This window comes from Thalassophryne amazonica, chromosome 21, assembly GCF_902500255.1.
Source record: "Thalassophryne amazonica chromosome 21, fThaAma1.1, whole genome shotgun sequence".
NCBI lineage: Eukaryota > Metazoa > Chordata > Actinopteri > Batrachoidiformes > Batrachoididae > Thalassophryne > Thalassophryne amazonica.
This window is the reverse complement of record NC_047123.1, coordinates 20,037,883-20,052,495: the sequence shown is the minus strand read 5'-3', so window position 1 is coordinate 20,052,495 and position 14,613 is coordinate 20,037,883.

Genomic DNA, 14,613 nt, shown 5'->3' with positions numbered 1-14,613 from the left:
TCCCAAGCTAAGGAGGAGGTCAGAGTCCCGCCCAATCTGGGGACGGTGCCGGTGGAGTACCACGACCTTGTCGACGTGTTCAGCAAGGATCTGGCGCTCACACTCCCCCCCCACCGTCCGTACGATTGTGCCATCGATTTGGTTCCAGGCAGTGGGTTCCCGTCCAGTAGACTGTACAACCTCTCACGGCCTGAGCGCGAATCAATGGAGACCTACATCCGGGACTCGTTAGCTGCCGGGTTGATCCGAAATTCCACCTCCCCGATGGGCGCAGGTTTCTTTTTTGTGGGTAAAAAAGATGGCGGACTTCGTCCATGCATCGATTATAGGGGCTGAACGAAATCACGGTTCGCAACCGATACCCGTTACCCCTGTTGGATTCGGTGTTCACGCCCCTGCATGGAGCCAAGATTTTTACCAAGCTTGATCTTAGAAACGCGTATCATCTGGTTCGGATCCGGAAGGGAGACGAGTGGAAGACGGCATTCAACACCCCCTTAGGTCACTTTGAGTACCTGGTCATGCCGTTCGGCCTCACAAACGCCCCCGCGATGTTCCAAGCCTTGGTTAACGACGTATTGCGGGACTTCCTGCACCGGTTCGTCTTCGTATATCTAGACGATATACTCATCTTTTCTCCGGATCCTGAGACTCATGTCCGGCATGTACGTCAGGTCCTGCAGCGGTTATTGGAGAACCGGCTGTTTGTTAAGGGCGAGAAGTGTGAGTTTCACCGCACCTCTTTGTCCTTCCTGGGGTTCATCATCTCCCCCAACTCCGTCGCACCTGATCCGGCCAAGGTTGCAGCGGTGAGAGACTGGCCCCAACCCACAAGCCGTAGGAAGCTGCAACAGTTCCTCGGCTTTGCGAATTTCTACAGGAGGTTCATTAAGGGCTACAGTCAGGTTGTTAGCCCCCTGACAGCCCTGACCTCACCAAAAGTCCCCTTCACCTGGTCGGATCGTTGCGAGGCCGCGTTCAAGGAGTTGAAACGGCGCTTCTCGTCTGCACCCGTTCTGGTGCAGCCCGATCCTAGTCGCCAGTTAGTGGTTGAAGTGGACGCCTCGGACTCAGGGATAGGAGCTGTGCTGTCCCAGAGTGGGAAGACCGATAAGGTCCTTCATCCGTGTGCCTATTTTTCCCGCAGGTTGACCCCGGCTGAACGGAACTATGACGTCGGCAACCGAGAACTCCTTGCGGTGAAAGAGGCTCTTGAAGAGTGGAGACACCTGTTGGAGGGAACGTCCGTGCCATTCACGGTTTTCACTGACCACCGGAACCTGGAGTATATCAGGACCGCCAAGCGGCTGAATCCCAGGCAAGCCCGCTGGTCACTGTTCTTCGGCCGTTTTGACTTCCGCATCACCTACCGGCCCGGGACCAAGAACCAGAAGTCGGATGCCTTGTCCCGGGTACACGAAGACGAGGTCAAAGCGGAGTTGTCGGATCCACCGGAACCCATCATCCCGGAGTCCACTATCGTGGCCACCCTCACCTGGGACGTTGAGAGAACCGTCCGGGAGGCCCTGGCACGAAGCCCGGACCCCGGGACTGGACCAAAGAACAGACTTTACGTCCCACCAGAGGCAAGGGCTGCAGTCCTGGACTTCTGTCACGGCTCTAAGCTCTCCTGTCATCCAGGGGTGTGAAGAACCGTGGCAGTTGTCCGGCAGCGCTTCTGGTGGGCGTCCCTGGAGGCCGACGTCCGGGACTATATCCAGGCCTGTACCACCTGTGCCAGGGGCAAGGCCGACCATCGCAAGGCTCCGGGACTGCTACAGCCGCTGCCCGTGCCTCATCGCCCCTGGTCCCACATCGGCCTGGATTTTGTCACGGGCCTCCCGCCGTCCCAGGGAAACACCGTGATCCTCACGATAGTGGACCGATTCTCCAAGGCGGCCCACTTCGTGGCCCTCCCGAAGCTCCCAACGGCCCAGGAGACAGCGGACCTCCTGGTCCACCACGTCGTCCGCCTGCATGGGATACCATCAGACATCGTCTCCGATCGCGGTCCCCAGTTCTCCTCGCATGTCTGGAGGAGCTTTTGCCGGGAACTGGGGGCCACGGTCAGTCTCTCGTCCGGGTATCACCCCCAGACCAACGGGCAAGCAGAGCGGGCCAATCAAGAAATGGAGCAAACACTGCGTTGTGTGACAGCCGCGCACCCGGCGGCCTGGAGTACTCATCTGGCCTGGATCGAGTACGCCCACAACAGTCAAGTGTCATCAGCCACCGGCCTCTCCCCCTTTGAGGTGTGTTTGGGGTATCAGCCCCCGTTGTTCCCGGTGGTTGAGGGAGAGGTCGGTGTGCCCTCGGTCCAGGCCCACCTGCGGAAGTGCCGTCGGGTGTGGCGTGCCGCCCGTTCTGCTTTGTTGAAGGCCCGGATGAGGGCGAAGACCCATGCAGACCGGCGGCGGACCCCGGCCCCTACGTATCGCCCCGGGCAGGAAGTGTGGTTGTCCACAAAGGACATCCCACTACAAGTGGCCTCCCCTAAACTACAGGACAGGTACATAGGACCGTTTAAAATCCTCAAGGTCATCAATCCCGCCGCAGTGAGGCTTCAGCTTCCAGCCTCACTGCGGATCCATCCTGTATTTCATGTGTCGAAGCTCAAGCCCCATCACACCTCGCCCCTCTGTACACCCGGTCCGGCACCACCTCCTGCCCGGATCATCGATGGCGAGCCGGCTTGGACAGTGCGCCGGTTGTTGGACGTCCGTCGGATGGGCCGGGGCTTTCAATATCTGGTGGACTGGGAGGGGTATGGTCCCGAAGAACGCTCCTGGGTGAAGAGGAGCTTCATCCTGGATCTGGCCCTCCTGGCCGACTTCTACCGTCGCCACCCGGACAAGCCCGGTCGGGCGCCAGGAGGCGCCCGTTGAGGGGGGGGTCCTGTTGTGTGGGCCGCTGAAGAGGAGGTACTGCTGGCCCACCACCACCAGAGGGCGCCCTGCCTGGAGTGCGGGCTCCAGGCACCAGAGGGCGCCGCCGCCCCACAGGAGCAGCCTTGGTAACAGCTGTCACCCATCACCTGAGACAGCTGACGGCAATTATCACTGGGGTATATCAGCAGGACGGCATCTCCACCTCATCGCCGAGATATCGTTTCTACCAGAGAGGTAACGTATCAAAGCTACGGAGTGTATCTTTTTGGATTTGTGCTTAGTTTGTGGATTACTGTTCCAACGAGAGGTGGAGGTAACTTCCCTGCTGTTCGGAGTCCTGGGTGCAAACGCGCCCCCATCTAACTGTCCTTTGTTCCTCGCCAGCAGTACCAGGTCCGACACGCGGAGGCAGTGGCCACCTGGGAGTTCGGGACTTGGCGGCTCCAGTATTCCCGGGGTCCTGTGGCGGAGGAAGCCGTGTGGTTCCGGTCTTACCTTGGAGAGGCGTCTCCTATCTTCGAGCCTGCCCACACGACACTTTTGTGAATTGACTGTTGTCCATTGCTGTGATTGGTTGTATACGTTGTGCACATTCACAACAGTAAAGCTTGTTATTTTGACTTACTCCATTGTCCGTTCATTTGCGCCCCCTGTTGTGGGTCCGTGTTCCTACACTTTCCCAACACACCTGGAAGGAAAAACAAAAGACAGAAACAAAAAGGCAGCCAGGCCCCCCAGCCATACAACAATTCCAGTGTCTTCTTTGTCTGTCTCTTTGGAGTTATTTGTCTGATTGCCTCATTATGTACTGACCTTTCTTGCTTACTGATTACCAAGGTTGGGTAGGATTACTTTGAAATGTAATCCAAAAGTAATCAGATTACAAGTAATCCAAATGTATGTACATACATACATGTAATCCACATGTATTCTTTCAAAGTAATCCTATCCAACCTTGCTGATTACTCTGCTGCCTAATCCCTCGCTAAAGGATATCCTGTGCTTTTCACCTTATTTTCATTTATTTATATTTATTGTTATTTACCTTGTCCTTTGACACAACTCTGATTAAAGAACTTGGGACTCATCTTGGTTGTCTTCTATTCATTGGAGACATCAATTCATTCATTACAAATTATTACAAATTCTTTGACTTTTAGTAGGTCTGTACTCATCATTCTGTCTTCAAACAAACCACATTGAAAATATCTTTTGAAATAACTCAACAAATAAACCCAATGATTGTTTTACTACAAGAATGTACTTGGGATTCTACAAGCAGGTCAAGCCTACAATGTTTTTATGAATCCATAACAGATGAAAGATTTAACCCCTTAACGCCTATTGTTGCATATATGCTACAATATTTGACTCAAATATGCAACATACCAAATTGACCAGTATGCCTGTTTTCGCAAATTTGCAACATACTATTATTATAACATTATAACATAAAGTCATTACCAAAATACCAAAATTACTATTTATTTTTTGTGCAAAAGTGAAATTAATAATCTCAACATTATTTACCATCTACTTAAAGGCAAAAACACATAAAAAACATTTTTTTATATACAGCTGTATAAATTCAGGCGTTAAGGGGTTAATGGCGTGAGGCCCTGAGTTGAGAAACCCCCTTAATTTTATTTATTTTTATTTGCAAACTAAGACTCATAAATCAGACTGGAAAGAGAAGACCTGGATTTTGTGTGTCACACCATTTGGCCTCTGTTTCGAGTTAAACGTACTGCGCATATCATATGGAGTTTTTCTTGAAACCAAAATAAGTTTTCCAGACGAGTATGAAAATAGTTTGACAGAAAAGTGAATGTATGCTTATTGTTACAATGACTGATACTGTATATAGGGATGTTTGTGGGAAAACAGCTGCATGATGGTCTCCCGTGCAGAAAACGGGGAAGGGGGGGTGAAATTGTGGATGGACGCATTAAAAGCATCCTTTAATTATATGAATGACACTGAGTCATTATGTGCAGTGAAGTTGTATGGTAATGTTGGATGGAGATCGAAGTATAACGCAATGCTAAAATACCCTCAGCCGTATAAGCATTGTCGGCTTTATAATTTGCAGTTGTTTATTTAATTATTAAGATCGTATTGTCTTACGTACAATTTGTACATGTTGTCAAGGATTTTATATAGTTCATGCTTATATTATCATTTATTTTATATAGTTCATGCTTATATTATCATTTATTTCCATTTATGACTACGTGTACTTTTCCTCTTTGTGTGAAGAGGAGGTTTTAAAAAGAAAGACTTCTTGTCTGCATTTTTCATGATTGAGCAAACTATTTTTCATTTTGCATAAGTGCCTTATCCTGCTTTTGATGAGCCACAAGGCTCATGTCACAGGAATGGAAGGTTTCAGCTGCCACCTTGCCTTGCTATCTTCCTCTTGCAGACATGACTCATGTGTAACCTCTCCCCGACTGTCCTTGTTTGTTTTTTCTCATGTCGGTGAACTAAATAAAAAGCCGAGCCAGAGGAGGGGATTTTAGGAGAGCTTTGGAGCTGAGCACTTACAAGCTGCTACTGCCCGCCCTCCTCCTCTGTGCAGAGCATAAAGTATATTTGTCTCTCTCTGACTGGTTTCTTTACAGTGTCCGTGCCTCTCATTTCTTTAAAACAGGGTGCAAACCCAACACATGTTCAATAAAGCCCCTCTTTCAATCAATCAATCAGTCAATCATAAACAATATTTACATTTATCGGCATCTGCAGACGGGCGTGTGTGTGCATATACGTGAACTTGTGACAAGATCAGAATTTAGCTTTGAGTTAGTGGAAGTTAGTGTGCACGCTCGCGTCCACAAAATGTCTTGTAAATCACTTCAGAGGTGTTATCAGGTTCCAAAAACAAGTGTTTATTTCTCACTAGCTTTTGCAAAATGCATATGACAGAGGTTATATTTAAACACAAATGAAATGGAGTTTTACAGCTAGCTAGACCTGCTTGTGATGTAACCATGCTAATGTCCGCGAAATGTCTTGTAAATCACTTCAGAGGTGTTATAAGGTTCCAAAAACATTGTTTTCAGTTTTAGAAGTGTTTATTTCTCACTAGCTTTTACACAACAGTAGCGTTTAAATAATAGAGTAAATGTAGCGTTTTATGTTTTATTTCAATAATGCATCATGAAAAAAAATATTAAATTTGAAAATGTTCACTGTCAAAAAGCAAAAGTTTCAGGAAAGCTTTTGACCATTTCATTTAATGGAAGTAGAATATTAAAGAAAGTTAGAGGCCTTTTCAGAATAAAACCTGATTACTTTGTTGGTAATCAGGTCACCTGAGACAACAAAAACTGGCAAAATGCAGCAAACAGGCTTTAGGGTCATATTGGACACACTGGGGAGTAATTGACTTCAGGGCAAGTGTTACATAATTACAATAGTGTTACAGTTACACACAAACCATATGGAATCTGAATACTGATTCAATTAATATAAACTGGGTCTGCATGATTGGACTTTTACAGTGTCACATAAAATAAATTAAAATAACATTTTTTTCCTACAACGAAGCACTTCCATGTTAAAAACAGAAGTGTATTTGAAGGCTGAAAATTTAAAAATTTTGTCTTCACAAAAGATAAAAGGGAATGACATCATTGTGCAAATGAAAATTAGGTGTCGGCAACATCAGCACCAAAGGACTCTACATCTAATTTGAATAAACTAGTGCAGTGCCCGTAGGAAGCTTGTTCCTATAGAAAATTGGGACCTTAAGTAGATTTCTCATGGATGGTCGTATGAGGTTGTGTCTGAAGGTGGGATGTACAAAGAGGTGTACTTATATTATGTTATTATTTGAAGATAGTATTTCATATTGTTTTAAAACATTCATTTATTATCAATTATATGAAAATAAAAGGATTCCTGTTAAACAGGTTATTGGAAGAGAGTCAGACAACATTAAACAGAACATTTAGAATATTTGAAACAGCAAATCAGAATCGCACCTCCTGAACAAAGTTTATTTAAACTTGACCTCACAGCAAATATAAGATTTTATTCGTCTTATGTACTTAATGAAATGTTGTACAAATTGTGGGAAAATGTAATATTTTATTTAGGTTATGTACTTACTTAAACATTGTACAAATAGTGGCAAATTTGTTGGTGTTATAAAAAAAAAAGATTTTGGCTAACGTCTCTTCGGTATTGCCAAGTTAACTCAGTCGCAAGGAACACTGACAGCATGCGTTTCACAGTGAAAGTATTGGCTGGGATATTGGCTGGGATATTGGCTGGGATATTGGCTGGGATAAACGTTTTATTATGAAACGGTTCAAGCAACATGAACTATCTGATGTTGTTTAACTTTACTACCAGTAACATCAGCGAGCCACACCATTTTGGAAGTACGAATGTTACAATGTTAATCAAAATAAAGGTTTTTCAAAATGAATTCCCAAAATTTCAGTTGATCTGACAGAGATGTGTGAGCCACATACACACACACACACACACACACACACACACACACACACACACACACACACACACACACACACACACACACACACACACACACACACACACACGTTTCTTGCTTTAGAGATAGATGTGATAGGATTTCATAATTTCATGACACAGATAGACTCAACTGTCTTTTTGACTTTGTAATATCTTCAAGCTGTCTTGCTGTTGAAGATACACTGACATACTGACCATGTGACCTGCACATCATTTGTACATTAATTTTATTCTCAGAGAGGGCTGTGCAGTTATGTACGTTGCCTAACGCCACATGGGGAACCAAGACAAAGGACTGAGCACATTTAAGGCCTGATGGTTTGTTTATTTCCACAAATCTCCACTTTACGGTGGGCTGTGAGTGAACGTAGATAAATCACTTAATGGTTTTCCTGGAATGCAAAGTTCACAGGGGGGCTAGATTAAAATCAGTTTGCGCTGATGTGGAAGACAGGACAAAAATGTGTGGCTCCTGTTTTCTCTGCTTTGTTGTTCCCATGTCCTGTCAGCTGAATGCATCTCATTAGTTTTGCAACTACAATCACCATTTGTTCCGTGTAGTTCAATCTGTTGAAGATCTAGGTCCTTCGGACATTTTGGTGGCACTGGTGTGCATGAAGGGAAATATATTGTACATACAAATGATACATCTCTAAAGTGAGATCCTGTGTACTGGTGTAACCACTGCGGGACTCTACCATAAAACCGGTGTACGATGGACATAACTCCAATGAACAACCAGTGTAAACTTGGTGTTTGAAGTGTTGCACAAACTAAGTTGAAATCCTATTGTCAAACTGGCAATTAATACATTCAATATATAAATAAAGATAGCGTTGAACCACCCTGAGCCTTGTCACGGAGTCTGTCATCTGAACTAAACAATCCAGTCAAGAGTGTCTTTAGCACAAGGAGTCATCTAGTTATACCATATAAAACTGTCAAACAATTAGCACTCTAATCTGCATATCCATATGTGTTATCATGTTTTTCAATGCAGAGATGATAACAAAAAACGTCTTGTCCATATGTAGTTCGATTGCGTGTTGGGTAGTAGGAACCTGTGCCTTAGGTGTTTTTTTTAACTTGGTGGGAGATGCTCTGATCTTTGTGGAATCAATGGTTACCCTGATTGTAGCACTTGAGAAATTGACTGAGGAATCAGAACGTCTGAATTTGCAATTGTCCTAGATCAAGCTTAAGACCCAGGCTTTCATTGACTTCTAGGACTCCATCATCAGACATGTAAAAGAGTGAACTTGTAGAGATATTGACTTCCTATCTCGGCAGTGACATTCATGTCTCTGGGTTCTTGTCTTTTGACATCGGGAGAGGCATTGGAAGCACATATGAGTCATGAGGTCACTGGACAGAGGTGTTTGGTTTGGTGATGCCAATATCTTTGCAGGGGAATGAAAGTCCAAGTCTTCAGGGTCATGGTCTATCTTAGGGTCTAATCTATCTTTATTAGTTGGCTATGTACCACAGGCTTTTAAGGTGGCAGTAATTAAACCATTACTTAAAAAGCCATCACTTGACCCAGCTTTCTTAGCTAATTATAGGCCAATCTCCAACCTTCCTTTTCTCTCAAAAATTTTTGAAAGGGTAGTTGTAAAACAGCTAACTGATCATCTGCAGAGGAATGGTCTATTTGAAGAGTTTCAGTCATGTTTTAGAATTCATCATAGTACAGAAACAGCATTAGTGAAGGTTACAAATGATCTTCTTATGGCCTCAGACAGTGGACTCATCTCTGTGCTTGTCCTGTTAGACCTCAGTGCTACTTTTGATACTGTTGACCATAAAATTTTATTACAGAGATTAGAGCATGCCATAGGTATTAAATGCACTGCGCTGCGGTGGTTTGAATCATATTTATCTAATAGATTACAATTTGTTCATGTAAATGGGGAATCTTCTTCACAGACTAAGATTAATTATGGAGTTCCACAAGGTTCTGTGCTAGGACCAATTTTATTCACTTTATACATGCTTCCCTTAGGCAGTATTATTAGACAGCATTGCTTAAATTTTCATTGTTACGCAGATGATACCCAGCTTTATCTATCCATGAAGCCAGAGGACACAAACCAATTAGCTAAACTGCAGGATTGTCTTACAGACATAAAGACATGGATGACCTCTAATTTCCTGCTTTTAAACTCAGATAAAACTGAAGTTATTGTACTTGGCCACACAAATCTTAGAAACATGGTGTCTAACCAGATCCTTACTCTGGATGGCATTACCCTGACCTCTAGTAATACTGTGAGAAATCTTGGAGTCATTTTTGATCAGGACATGTCATTCAATGTGCATATTAAACAAATATGTAGGACTGCTTTTTTGCATTTGCACAATATCTCTAAAATTAGAAAGGTCTTGTCTCAGAGTGATGCTGAAAAACTAATTCATGCATTTATTTCCTCTAGGCTGGACTATTGTAATTCATTATTATCAGGTTGTCCTAAAAGTTCCCTGAAAAGTCTTCAGTTAATTCAAAATGCTGCAGCTAGAGTACTGACGGGGACTAGAAGGAGAGAGCATATCTCACCCATATTGGCCTCTCTTCATTGGCTTCCTGTTAATTCTAGAATAGAATTTAAAATTCTTCTTCTTACTTATAAGGTTTTGAATAATCAGGTCCCATCTTATCTTAGGGACCTCATAGTACCATATCACCCCAATAGAGCACTTCGCTCTCAGACTGCAGGCTTACTTGAAGTTCCTAGGGTTTGTAAGAGTAGAATGGGAGGCAGAGCCTTCAGCTTTCAGGCTCCTCTCCTCTGGAACCAGCTCCCGATTTGGATCAGGGAGACAGACACCCTCTCTACTTTTAAGATTAGGCTTAAAACTTTCCTTTTTGCTAAAGCTTATAGTTAGGGCAGGATCAGGTGACCCTGAACCATCCCTTAGTTATGCTGCTATAGACTTAGACTGCTGGGGGGTTCCCATGATGCACTGAGTGTTTCTTTCTCTTTTTGCTCTGTATGCACCACTCTGCATTTAATCATTAGTGATTGATCTCTGCTCCCCTCCACAGCATGTCTTTTTCCTGGTTCTCTCCTTCAGCCCCAACCAGTCCCAGCAGAAGACTGCCTGTCCCTGAGCCTGGTTCTGCTGGAGGTTTCTTCCTGTTAAAAGGGAGTTTTCCTTCCCACTGTCGCCAAGTGCTTGCTCACAGGGGGTCGTTTTGACTGTTGGGGTTTTTCCGTAATTATTGTATGGCTTTGCCTTACAATATAAAACGCCTTGGGGCAACTGTTTGTTGTGATTTGGCGCTATATAAATAAAATTGATTTGATTTGATGGTGCTTCTTGTCTTACTGTATGGTTGTGAGACTTGGATGCTAACCACCGACCAAAGGTGACAAGTAGATGTCTTTATCTGTCCTCTTCAAGGGATCCTTGTGGATGACTTGAATGAGTTTGTGTCAAAGAATGGTTACTTAGGGAGACTCAGATGTGGTGTACCATTTGTGTTGTGAGGGATGCAGGTGCTTCACTGTTGAAGATATAAGCAACTGGTAAAGCCCAAGGGGACGCCCATGTTTCAAGTGGGTGATGCACATAGATGACTACTTTTGAGACATGGAGATGGACCAGTTGTCTACCTGAGTGGATGCTATCCAAAACTCCAGGGGATGCACGGCACCAGCACTTGTTGCCAGACATAAATGTTTCATAACCACCTACCTCAGGGCCATGATATCTGTCAACTTAAAAGATGTCTTCAGGTTGACAAACAAAACATCTGGAACGCATGACAGAGTTCATGCATTCCAGATGTTTGAGTTCACCTTGTACTTAACAGATACCCTGCACAAAAAACCACAACTGTCATGAATGAGTGACTGGCAGTTAAACCACAAACTATGTTTTGTTGTTCACAATTTTACTCTTCAGAAAACACCATTGTCCTCTGATTTGTGGATATCCACTCTGCAGACTGAAGTCAATTACCCGCCAATTGTTTGAGCTAAATTCCGCAGAGAGCATGCTTTGAGTTATGAGACTACAGTAGTATTGGCCGTGTTAGTCTATGAAATCTCTCAACATTTGGAAGTAATTTTCCAATGCTCTGGGGCAAACCTCTCTGAGCTCGGCTCCAACACAAACAGAAGTGTTGCTGCCAGAGATTAAATGTGCTATTCATGCATAGAGCTTTTGGCCCAAATAAAGGACCCCTGCTCTGGGTGAAAATGGTAAGAGGCTGCAAACCGGCACCACACTCACTGTTTTTCAAGAGGAATCTGCTTGGAATGGAAGCAGGAACATATGATGATGACTCAAGACAAAAAAGTTAGAAGAATTCAGATGATGTAACCTGGTCTTATGTGCAACATTATACATAAAATCAATTATTACATCTGGAGTTGGTCCCCGGGTGCTGGACTGTGGCAACCCACTGGTCCTAGTGATTGGATTGTGTCTAACTGTAATTAGGATGGGTTAAATGTACAGGACAAATTTCATTGTATGCACGTATATGTACAATGATAATAAAGGCTATAGTATTATTATTATTATTAAATGTAAGGAAAACTGCGTGCTATTTATTTATTTTTTTCTTCATCTTCCATATCATCCAAACCATTTCTGATTTGTGGTTGTATAACTAAGTTGGGGGGGATAATAGTACAGCTTTTTCACAGTTCTGTCCAAATCAAGGTTTCGTCACAGTGCCGTTCAAATCATGGTACATCCCTGTCAGGCTTCCTCACACAAAACACTTACGCAAAATTAAAAAGATGGAAAAAAAATCACTTGAAATTTTCAACACTGGCTTGAGGATCTATCCCATCTTGATCATTCTGCCTGGAGTTTTTATACTGCATCATCTGTAGAGGCCAGTATACCAACCTTGGCTGGAAAAGTAACCTAGGTTAGACTGGCATCCTGTCCAGGAAGAATCATAGATTATCATCAGCTTGATGCTACACAATCTGGAGATAAGCAGTTTACAATATTCAAGAAGTACTTACTTCTTGAATACTGTAAACCTTGCATTTTCTTACAATGCACCACAGACAAGATAAGATAAGATAGATAAGATAAACTTTATTGATGATCCCACAGCGCGGAAAACCACTTGTTGCAGCAGCAAAAGTTGAATAGCAGTAAAGGAAAGAAAATAATTTACATTAAAGAAAGGTGACTAAAAATATATTGCAATGTTTGCTGATGGGTGCATAAACACTAATGTGAACAGATTACATGAAAAATAGACTAGAAGTGAGTATATATATATATATATATATATATATATATATATACGAGGGCTGTCAATAAAGTAACGGTCCTTTTTATTTTTTTCAAGAACTATATGGATTTCATTCATATGTTTTTACGTCAGACATGCTTGAACCCTCGTGCGCATGCGTGAGTTTTTCCACGCCTGTCGGTGACGTCATTCGCCTGTGAGCACTCCTTGTGGGAGGAGTCGTCCAGCCCCTCGTCGGAATTCCTTTGTCTGAGAAGTTGCTGAGAGACTGGCGCTTTGTTTGATCAAAATTTTTTCTAAACCTGTGAGACACATCGAAGTGGTTTTCAGTGAAAATTTTAATGGCTGATGAGAGATTTTGAGGTGATTCTGTCGCTTTAAGGACTTCCCACGGTGCGAGACGTCGCTCAGCGCTCTCAGGCGCCGTCGTCAGCCTGTTCAAGCTGAAAACCTCCACATTTCAGGTTCTATTGATCCAGGACGCCGTGAGAGAACAGAGAAGTTTCAGAAGAAGTCGGTTTCAGCATTTTATCCGGATATTCCACTGTTAAAGGAGATTTTTTTAATGAAAGACGTGCGGACGGGACGCTCCGCCACAGGAAAAACACCTCTGTTGAAAGCCTTAAGGACAAGTTGGAACATGTCCTGCCTGTTAAACAATTTCTCCTATACTCACTCCACTGAAAGCCATCAAAAGCCGCCTGGATTTTACAAATGGTTATCAACACGGAGGTGTTTTTCCTGTGCCGCCGCACCGCGTCGGCTGCGTGCCGACGCACGCATCCGTCCGCACGTCTTTCATTAAAAAAATCTCCTTTAACAGTGGAATATCCAGATAAAATGCTGAAACCGACTTCTTCTGAAACTTCTCTGTTCTCTCACAACGTCCTGGATCAATAGAACCTGAAATGTGGAGGTTTTCAGCTTGAACAGGCTGACGACGGCGCCTGAGAGCGCTGAGCGACGTCTCGCACCGTGGGAAGTCCTTAAAGCGACAGAATCACCTCAAAATCTCTCATCAGCCGTTAAAATTTTCACTGAAAACCAGCTTAATTTTTCGAACCGTGTCCACTTCGATGTGTCTCACAGGTTTAGAAAAAATTTTGATCAAACAACGCGCCAGTCTCTCAGCAACTTCTCAGACAAAGGAATTCCGACGAGGGGCTGGACGACTCCTCCCACAAGGAGTGCTCACAGGCGAATGATGTCACCGACAGGCGTGGAAAAACTCACGCATGCGCACGAGGGTTCAAGCATGTCTGACGTAAAAACATATGAATGAAATCCATATAGTTTTTGAAAAAAATAAAAAGGACCGTTACTTTATTGACAGACCTCGTATATATATATATATATGGTAAGAGTATTGCACAAGATAAATTGCACAGTTGTGTATGTAATAAAGCACAAAAGGTGGAAGAAGGTGTAGTTAATTGTTCAAAAATCAGCAGGTGGTTATGGTGCTAAAAATAATTGTGCAAAACTATTGCGATTTTTTTGTTTTCATAGTTTTGTTTTGCACCCTATAACCCACCATGTGAAGATCACAGTTGCCCATGGATGTGGTCTAGCGTGTGATTTGATGACTTAACACATACCAGGTAACGTGAAAAAACAACCGTAGCACACCTATAGTATTCTTTCGCACAGCCTTAGGATTTCTGGAAATGCATAAATTTCCATGATGTCATGGCATGTACAACATCACTGGCTCCACAGAAATACAAGAGATGATAAGATTTTCCAAAGTTTCAAGCCATGACCTTCCCAGATACATAGTGGAAGTGAGAATGAGGCTTTAGTGACTCAAACTACCACAAAACTAAATTGAAAACAAAAAATTAACAATGACATACAAGTCAAAGGAATGGAAAAAAGTTATTAACTCAGATTTGTACCACATTTTTTTCTTATAAATCTTTCTTAACTTCATGGTTTGTCTGATGTGGCAGAAAACCTCTCATTTCTGCGTTCACAGTCTCAATATCTTAATGCACC